At 47.7% G+C, this 10012-nt stretch overlaps 1 protein-coding gene across 2 annotated transcripts in view; it reads left to right on the top strand.

Moving 5' to 3' along the window:
* Positions 1–750: 750 nt before the first annotated feature.
* LOC124045644 (solute carrier family 12 member 5-like) overlaps positions 751–10012 on the top strand; it is a 132542-nt gene continuing 123280 nt past the window's right edge. The window contains exon 1 of one of the 2 annotated variants that reach the window (XM_046365096.1): positions 751–1284. The gene's annotated coding sequence lies outside the window, so the exon portion shown is untranslated. The remainder of the gene's footprint in view (positions 1285–10012) is intronic. The other variant, XM_046365097.1, reaches the window with a different exon arrangement.

Here is a 10012-nt window from a genome sequence, read left to right as displayed (position 1 = left end):
TCCCAGGAATGATGACCTCTTCCTCAATATTTGGTCACATTATTCATTTTGTGTATGGTTTCCTAGAAACAAGGGGAGGTTCAACTAACCCTTTGCTCAACTTATCCCACTCTCCCCTACGCTGTAAGTGCTTCTTTGCCCCCTATTCATATACATAATGATTCATTTTGTATTTTTTACAACTTCGGCCGAAAATAACCCCAAAGGAAAAGTCATGAACGCTTGACTGAACCTGATGGTGAACCAAGGCAGTCTTTCAACTTGACCTTGACATAGTGTAGTAGCTGTCAGACCAGTGCAACCAGTGCATGGTGACAGTGAAAGCTTTTCGTTTCAAATAATTAGGTTCAGAGAATGCTATACAAGCCCTGCAGCCTACTTCAGATAACTGGCAGTAACCATAAAGGAGAGGAAATCAAAATAGAGGAATACATAAGCAAAAATGAAATGGAACCTTGTCTTGCATCTAAAAAGAACATCAAAAGAGATGCTCAAACACAGAAGGCAACCTTACATTTGATGTGCAATCTCCCTGCCTCCCTCCCTGCCTCCCTCCCTGCCTCCCTCCCTCCCTGCCTCCCTCCCTCCCTCCCTCCATTTCTCTCTCTCTCTCTGTCTCTCACTCTCTCTCTCTGTCTCTCTCTCTCTCCCTCGCTCTCTCTCACTCTCTCTCGCTCTCTCCCTCTCTCGTGAAGAGATGGTTGATGGGGATGAGTGTATGAACAAGGGAGTGAGATAGAGAAAGGGAGAGAGAGAGATAATGCCTTCTGAATGCATGATGAATTTAGTCATCAGGCTTAGGCTGACTGGGGGCCGATCGTAGCTGTGCAGTGCGCAGAGCAAGCGAGCGAACAAGCGTGCGTGTGAGTGAGTGTGTGCGAGACCTTGCTCACAGGCACTCCATCATCAGCTATACCCTGCAGCCTCTCTCACTCTCTTATCCTCCTCCTGAAGAGAGAGAGAGAAAGAGAGAATCACGCAACACGCCAGAAAGAAGAAGTGGAGAAGATAAAAAACTCTCTCCTCTCTGCACTGCTCTTTTGCTGAGCGTGAGAGGGAAGGGAAGAGGGAGAGAGAGGGAGGCAGTGAGCTACAGAAATAAAACAGTGCTTCTTGTCGTCCGTGCTGCTTTCTCTGCTGTGGCTCCAGCCCACAGAGCTCTGATTGCAAGTACTAGAGCAGTAGCAGTGTCTCTCTCTCTGCAGACTGCAGCCTGAGGAAGAGAGGATGCTTAATAACATGACAGACACCGAGGAGGGAGAGAGGGGGGACCCAACAGCCAGGGTGAGTTATGAAATAAGTCACTGAGCTGTGAGCGGGTGTGCAGGGGAGTGTGGGGGTGAATGTGCGTTTTTGCTAGGTGGTGGGAGGGGAGGGAGGTTAATAAGTGTGTTTGTGAGGGGGAGTTTAAATGTGTGTACAAGAGCAGTCTTTGGGGGGGCAGGGGGGGGGTGTATGTGTGTGCAAGTGCGCAAAAATGTGTGCATGTGAGTACAGTGCATTGCTTTGCAAGTTACAGTATGTACGAGAGAGTGTGTGTCTGTTTCCAGGGATATGGTGTGTTTGCCTGTGTCTCACTTCATGACAGAGACAGAGACAGAGACAGAGAGAGAGAGACAGAGAAAAATGGATGGACAGAGGAATGTATCTGTATCTCTGCACTCCTCTTCCTCCACTGGCTTATACAATCCTCAGCTGTGGCTGTTACTGCAAGGCTGCTGTGACTGTGGCAGGAATAATAATGGTGTTTCAGTGTTAAGAAGAGAAGAGGAGCAGCAGATAAAGTCCTGTAGTGCGACAGCCAGAGGACCAGTCTGCCTCATGGCACTGCCACTTGGCTCCCAAGCAGAGTCATGTTTGGGCAAGGGGACCGCCTGGGGATGCATATGTCAACCCCCATCTGTTTGCCAAGCGTTCAGGCCATTTCCTCTTTTATCTTGACTATAAACCCTCTGGTTTTTCTGAAGTTGAGTAAATACAGTGGGAGGACGGATGTCCCTGGACCGCTGGGTTCTTTGCGGCAGAGCAGAGCGGTGCAGTAACATTTGTTTGTTTCTGCAGAGACACTTCTTTCCTTTAGATGTGGCTTGCAGTGATTTCAGCCCTTGCTTGTAGATGTATAGATCCACGTCATAGGCATCTTGTCTGTTCTGTGATAAGGCTTAGAGAGCTCCTGGAGAGCGTCTGGGGAATCATTCCTCTCTTTAGGTGTTGAGATTCAACTCCAGGGATCTATAGAACTCATTCATTCTGATGTCTCGCCCCATCAAGGATTATCTTCCCATGGGGGAAAGATGAGCCATTCACAATGGTGGAAACTATGATAACCCGATAGCCTTTTGTTTGTGTGTGTGTGTGTGTGTGTGTGTGTGTGTGTGTGTGTGTGTGTGTGTGTGTGTGTGTGTGTGTGTGTGTGTGTGTGTGTGTGTGTGTGTGTGTGTGTGTGTGTGTGTGTGTGTGTGTGTGTGTGTGTGTGTGTGTGTGTGTGTGTGTGTGTGTGTGTGTGTGTGTGTGTGTGTGTGTGTGTGTGTGTGTGTGTGTGTGTGTGTGTGTGTGTGTGTGTGCTGCTTGCGTGTGTGTGTGCATGTGCGTGTGCATTCAGATCTTAAATCATATTGAAAAGCCATTTCTTTAATTGGGGTCGACAGTATGCGTATGTGAGCAATGCAACAAAACGACTTCCCATGACAGGCTTGTGGGTGCTCCTTCTGTGTGTGCCTGTGTATGTGCGTGCATATGTGTACAGATGTAGTATCTTAATTTGATTACCCTGTTGCAGGAGAACTTTCCTGCATCACAGGCAATTTAAAACTTGTGTATTTGAAGTTTAAAAAGGTTTCTGAAGTTTGTAACTTCCACTGTCACGATCATCGTAATGAGCGGATCAATGCGCAGCGTGAGTATAGTTCCACATATTTTTAATCTGCGTGAAACAAACAAAACAATAAAGAAACAACGAAATGTGAAGTCATGACGTGCACACAGGCAACTAATCACAAACAATATCCCACAAAACACAGGTGGGGAAATGGCTACCTAAGTATGATCCCAAATCAGAGACAACGATTAACAGCTGCCTCTATTTGGGAACCATATTAGCACCAACATAGAAATAGACATACTAGAACACCCCATAGTCCCGCCCTGACCTACTACACCATAGAGAACCAAGAGCTCTCTACGGTCAGGGCGTGACAGTACCACCCCCAAAGGTGCGGACTCCGGCCGCAAAACCTGAAACCAAATGGGGAGGGTAGGGGGGGTGGGGTGATTAGTGTCGGTGGAGGCTCCGGTGCAGGTCGTAGCCCCCGCCCAGACCCCGGATCCAGCCATGGCGCCGGGCTGAACGCCGTGCCTGGACTGGGCATTGGCGCAAAGGAGGGCTCTGGCCACGGAGCTGGGTTGGACGCCGTGCCAGGACATCGCCACAAAGGAGGGCTCTGGCCATGGAGCTGCCTGGAATGGGCATCCGCGCAGAGGAAGGCTCCTGCCCTGGAGCGGGACTGGACACCGTGCCTGGACTGGGCATCCGCGCAGAGGAAGGCTCCTGCCCAGGAGCGGGACTGGACACCATGCCTGGACTGGGCATTGGCGCAGAGGAAGGCTCCTGCCCTGGAGCGGGACTGGACGCCGTGTCTGGACTGGGCACCAGCGCAGAGGAGGGCTCCTGCCATGGAGCGAACTGGACGCCGTGCTTGGATCGGACAATGGCGCAGAGGAAGGCTCCTGCCCTGGAGCGGGACTGGACACTGTGCCTGGAGGTTCCAGACCATTGACCGCCGCTGGAGGATCCGGACCATTGACCGTCGCTGGAGGTTTCCGGACCGTGGACCGTCGCTGGAGGTTCTGGACAGTGAACCGTTGCTGGAGATTCCGGACTGTGGACTGTCGCTGGAGGTTCCGAACTGTGAACCGTCGCTAGAAGCTCCGGACTGTGAACTGCCGCCGGAAGCTCCAGACTGTGAACCGTCACCGGAAGCTCTGGACTGTGAACCGTCGCCGGAAGCTCTGGACTGTGAACCATCACCGGAAGCTCTGGACTGTGATTGCGCACTGGAGGCCTAGTGCATGGAGCCGGTACATGTGGCACCGGGCTGGTGACACGCACTTCAGGGAGAGTGCGGGGACCAGGCACAGGGCATACCAGACTGGGAAGACGCACTGGAGGCCTGGTGCGTGGAGCCTGCATAGGTGGCACCGGACTGGTGACACACACTTCAGGGCGAGTGCGTGGAGCTGGCACAGGACGTACCGGACTAGGGATACGCACTGAAGGCCTGGTGCGTGGAGCCGGCACAGGTGGTACCGGACTGGTGACAGGCACTTCAAGGAGAGTGCGGGGACCTGGCAGAGGACGTACCGGACTGGGAAGGCGCACTGGAGGCCTGATACGTGGTGCCGGCACAGGTTGCACCGGACTGGTGACACACACTTCAGGAAGAGTATGGAGAGCTGGCACTGGACTCACCAGACTGCTGACAGGCTCTTCAGGTCGGGTGCCGTGCAGAACACACCTACATAACATTTATCTCATCTCTCTCTCTCCCAACTTCTCCATCGCCTCCCTGATGGTCCCTGGCTCTTCCCGCGGCTCAGCCGCCAGCTCCATGTGCCCCCCTAAAAGGATCTTGGCGTTTCTTTGGCAGAGGACTGATGACACGCTCCTCATGGCGAGTGTGAGGAACACAGGACATACCAGGCTGGGGAGGCGCACTGGAGATCTGGTGCTTGGAGCCGGCCCAGATGGCACAGGACTGATGACCCACTCTTCAGCCCACCTGCAGAGGCGGGCACTCTCCTCGGCTCGACCGGCCACCCCTCGTGCCCCCCCCCCCCCCCACCCATAAAAATTATTGGGGTATCTGTGGCCACGGTCCCTGGCGTCGTCGCTATCCTTCCATGGTCCTTGACGACTCCTGCCAAGGAAGGGTCTCGTGTCCTCCCATGATTTCCTCCCATGTCCAAAACACCTTCTCCTCCATGGCACGCTGCTTGGTCCTTAAGTGGTGGGATATTCTGTCACAATCGTCGTAATGAGCGGATCAATGCGCAGCGTGAGTATAGTTCCACATTTTTTAAATCTGCATGAAACAACCAAAACAATAAAGAAACAACAAAATGTGAAGTCATGACGTGCACACAGGCAACTAATCACAAACAATATCCCACAAAACACAGTTGGGGAAATGGCTACCTGAATATGATCCCCAATCAGAGGCAACGATAAGCAGCTGCCTCTAATTGGGAACCATATTAGCACCAACATAGACATATTAGAACACCCCCTAGTCACACCCTAACCAACTACACCGTAGAGAACTAAGGGCTCTCTATGGTCAGGGCGTGACATTCACTTTGAAATTTCAGACTTCACTTTCCCTTTTGGAAAATGTATCAAACCCTACAAAAATGTCCATTAATTATAATCCACATAATAATTCACATTTCCTGTTGCTGCAGGATTATTGTCCTGCTGTAGCAAACTGGCTCAAACTGGCTCAAATTATGATCCTACATCTATAAGTGTGTGTGTTTGTGCTCTACATGGGAGATCTCTCTCCAAATCACCTCTGCCGTAAGGCAGGATTAATTATACACTGATAAGACAAATGAATTATGAATCACAGGGATTTCCCAAAATGTATTAAACTGCTGATATTTCTGCACATTTCAATTCTGCTTTTGAACTCCATACTTGTATTGATGTGAAGCAACGCTTTCCCAGCCACTGCAGTCTAAACTACTTGGTGCAAGCATAAATCTTAATATTGCACTGTCGCTGTCTGTGGTGCTGAAATTGGGCTGTTAAAATACTGTTGTTCCTGGAAGCATGCCCTTATGTTTCTGTCTACTGCATTTGGTAATATAGTGACGTGCACACATTGCTGGGATTAGACTCTGTCCATGGTGCTGAAACTACACTTCAGCAGTGGCGTAGCCAGACATTTGTCACAGCTAACTTCCTACAATTTTACACATTTTGCCATGGGGCAAAGAGAAACACTTGCAGTTGTATAACTAATCTAATAATAATAAATAATATATGCCATTTAGCAGACGCTTTTATCCAAAGCGACTTACAGTCATGTGTGCATACATTCTACGTATGGGTGGTCCCGGGGATCGAACCCACTACCCTGGCGTTACAAGCGCCATGCTCTACCAACTGAGCTACAGAAGGACCACAATCTCATGCTATTCTGACTTACTAGGGGTGAGGCGTTCAGTTAGTTATTTTTGGCGACCTATCCCTTGAGAGTGAATGTCATTCCAGTTAATCTCTTCTTTTAAACACTCTTAGATAAAAAGGTGCTATCTAGAACCTAGAAAGGTTTTTCGGCTGTCAGCATAGGAGAACCATTTGAAGAATAATTTTGGTACCAAGTAGAACCCTTTTGGGTTGCATGTAGAATCTTTTTCACAGTTTTACCTGGAACCGAAAAGGGTTATCCTATGAGGACAGCAGAAAAACTTTTGGAACCTTTTTTTCTAAGTGTATATTTCATCACATCTGAGTAACCCAGTGGACTGTGTGCTATGAATTATATCTGATGGTGTTTGCATCTTTAGATAAAAATACCAATAATGCTCCATTTGGAACACTGACAAGTAAAGAAATAAAATCAAATTGTTGTTGTTGCTCAATCTGATTGGGTGGGCCTGGTTCCCCAGTGACTATGCCCCTGCTTGACAGATAGCTATCTCTCATTCTCTTATCGTGTGGACAGTTGCGTGAGATTCTAGACATCAAACTTATGAAATAACACAAATGGAATCATGTAATAATCAGAAAAAGGCACAAAGAATGCCAAGAGTGTGCAAGGCTCTCATCAAGGCAAAGGGTGGCTACCTTGAAGAATCTAAAATCTAAAATATATTTTCATTTGTTTAACACTTTTTTGGTTACTCCATGATTCCATATGTGTAATTTCAATGTAGAAAATAGTAAAAATAAAGAAAAGGCCTTGAATGAGTAGATGTGTCCAAACTTACGACTGTTACTGTATATTCTTCAATTGCAATAAAGTCTAGTAACAGTTTCTACGAGCCTACATTATACAGTTGAAGTCTGAAGTCATTAAAACATGTTTTTCAACTACTCCACAAATTTCTTGTTAACAAACTATAGTTTTGGCAAGTCGGTTAGAACATCTACTTTGTGCATGACACAAGTAATGTTTTCAACAATTGTTTACAGACTGATTATTTCACTTCAAATCAAATTGTATTTGTCACATACATATGGTTAGCTGATGTTAATGCGAGTGTAGCGAAATGCTTGTGCTTATAGTTACGACAATGCAGTAATAACCAACGAGTAATCTAACCTAACAATTCCACAACTACTACCTTATACACACAAGTGTAAAGGGATAAAGCATATGTACATAAAGATATATGAATGAGTGATGGTACAGAACGGCATAGGCAAGATGCAGTGGCATAGTGGCATAAAAGTGGCATAGTTTAAAATGGCTAGTGATACATGTATTACATAAAGATAGCAAGATGCAGTAGATGGTATAGAGTACAGTATATACATATACATATGAGATGAGTAATGAAAGGTATGTAAACATTATATTAAGTGGCATTGTTTAAAGTGGCTAGTGATACATTTTTACATCAATTTCTATCAATTTCCATTATTAAAGTGAGCTGGAGTTGAGACAGTATGTTGGCAGCAGCCGCTCAATGTTAGTGGTGGCTGTTTAACAGTCTGATGGCCTTGAGATAGAAGCTGTTTTTCAGTCTCTCGGTCCCTGCTTTGATGCACCTGTACTGACCTTGCATTCTGGATGATATGGGGGTGAACAGGCAGTTGTCCTTGATGATCTTTATGGCCTTCCTGTGACATCGGGTGGTGTAGGTGTCCTGGAGGGCAGGTAGTTTGCCCCCGGTGATGCGTTGTGCAGACCTCACTACCCTCTGGAAAGCCTTACGGTTGTAGGCGGTGTAGTTGCTGTACCAGGCGGTGATACAGCCCGACAGGATGCTCTCGATTGTGCATCTGTAAAAGTTTGTGAGTGCTTTTGGTGACAAGCCTTGGCTTGATCACAAGCCAACCTCAGGTGGCTGAATTTCCTCAACCATCTGAGGTTGAAGAGGTGCTGCTGCGCCTTCTTCACAACGCTGTCTGTGTGGGTGGACCAATTCAGTTTGTCTGTGATGTGTACACCGAGGAACTTAAAACTTACTATCCTCTCCACTACTGTCCCTTATGCACGCATGACTGTAAGTCGCTTTGGATAAAAGCGTCTGCTAAATGGCATATATTATTATTATTATATATTATGTGGATAGGGGGGTGCTTCCTCTGCTGTTTCATGAAGTCCACGATCATCTCCTTTGTTTTGTTGACGTTGAGTGTGAGGTTATTTTCCTGACACCACACTCCAAGGGCCCTCACCTCCTCCCTGTAGGCTGTCTCGTCGTTATTGGTAATCAAGCCAACCACTGTAGTGTCGTCCGCAAACTTGATGATTGAGTTGGAGGCGTGCATGGCCACGGTCTCGAGCTTGATGACGAGTTTGGAGGGTACTATGGTGTTAAATGCTGAGCTGTAGTCGATGAACAGCATTCTCACATAGGTATTACTCTTGTCCAGATGGGTTAGGGCAGTGTGCAGTGTGGTTGCGATTGCGTCGTCTGTGGAGCTATTGGGGCGGTAAGCAAATTGGAGTGGGTCTAGGGTGTCGGGTAGGGTGGAGGTGATATGGTCCATGACTAGTCTCTCAAGGCACTTCATGATGACGGAAGTGAGTGCTACGGGGCAGTAGTCGTTTAGCTCAGTTACTTTAGCTTTCTTGGGAACAGGAACAATGGTGGCCCTCTTGAAGCATGTGGGGACAGCAGACTGGGATAGCAGACTCTGCGCATGCTCTGAGGATGCAGCTGGGGATGCCGTCTGGGCCTGCAGCCTTGCAAGGGTTCACGCGTTTAAATGTTTTACTTACGTCGGCTGCAGTGAAGGAGAGTGCGCAGGTTTTGGTAGCGGGCCATGTCAGTGGCACTGTATTGCCCTCAAAGCGAGCAAAGAAGTTATTTAGTCTATCTGGGAGCAAGACATCCTGGTCCATGACGGGGTAGGTTTTCTTTTTGTAATCTGTGATTGCCACATACCTCTTGTGTCTGAGCCTTCGAATTGCAACTCAACTTTGTCTCTATACTGACACTTAGCTTGTTTGATTCCCTTGTGGGTTGAATAGCTACACTGTTTGTATTCGGTCATGTTTCCGTTCACCTTGCCCTGGTTAAAAGCAGTGGTTCACACTTTCAGTTTTGTACGAATGCTGCCATCAATCCACGGTTTCTGGTTTGGGAATGTTTTAATAGTTGCTGTTAGTTGCTGTGGGTATGACATCGCCGATGCACTTTCTAATGAACTCGCTCACCGAATCAGCGTATTTGTCAATGTTGTTGTTGGACGCAATGCAGAACACATCCCAATTCACGTGATCGAAGCAGTCTTGAAGCGTGGAATCAGATTGGTCGGACCAACGTTGAACAGACCTGAATGCGGGAGCTTCCTGTTTTAGTTTCTGTCTATAGGCTGGGAGCAACAAAATGGAGTCGTGGTCAGTTTTTCCCAAAAGGAGGGCGGTGGAGGGCCTTATATGCATCGCGGAAGTTAGAATAACAATGATCCAGGGGTTTACCAGCCCTGGTTGCACAATCAATATGCTGATAGAATTTAGGGAGTCTTGTTTTCAGATCAGCCTTGTTAAAATCCCCAGCTACAATGAATGCAGCCTCAGGATATGTGGTTTCCAGTTTACATAGAGTCAAATAAAGTTCATTCACGGCCATCAATGTGTCTGCTTGGGGGGAATATATACGGCTGTGATTATAATCGAAGAGAATTCTCCTGGTAGATAATGCGGTCAACATTTCATTGTGAGGAATTCTACGTCAGGTGAACAGAAGGACTTGAGCTCCTGTATGTTGTTATGATCACACCACGTCTCGTTAATCATGAGGCATACCCCCCCGCCCCTCTTCTTACCAGAAA

The sequence above is a fragment of the Oncorhynchus gorbuscha genome, linkage group LG10 (genome assembly GCF_021184085.1).
Source record: "Oncorhynchus gorbuscha isolate QuinsamMale2020 ecotype Even-year linkage group LG10, OgorEven_v1.0, whole genome shotgun sequence".
NCBI classification, from domain to species: Eukaryota; Metazoa; Chordata; class Actinopteri; order Salmoniformes; family Salmonidae; genus Oncorhynchus; species Oncorhynchus gorbuscha.
The sequence above is the reverse complement of the archived record's forward strand: the minus strand, read 5'-3'. Positions and strand labels throughout refer to the sequence as shown.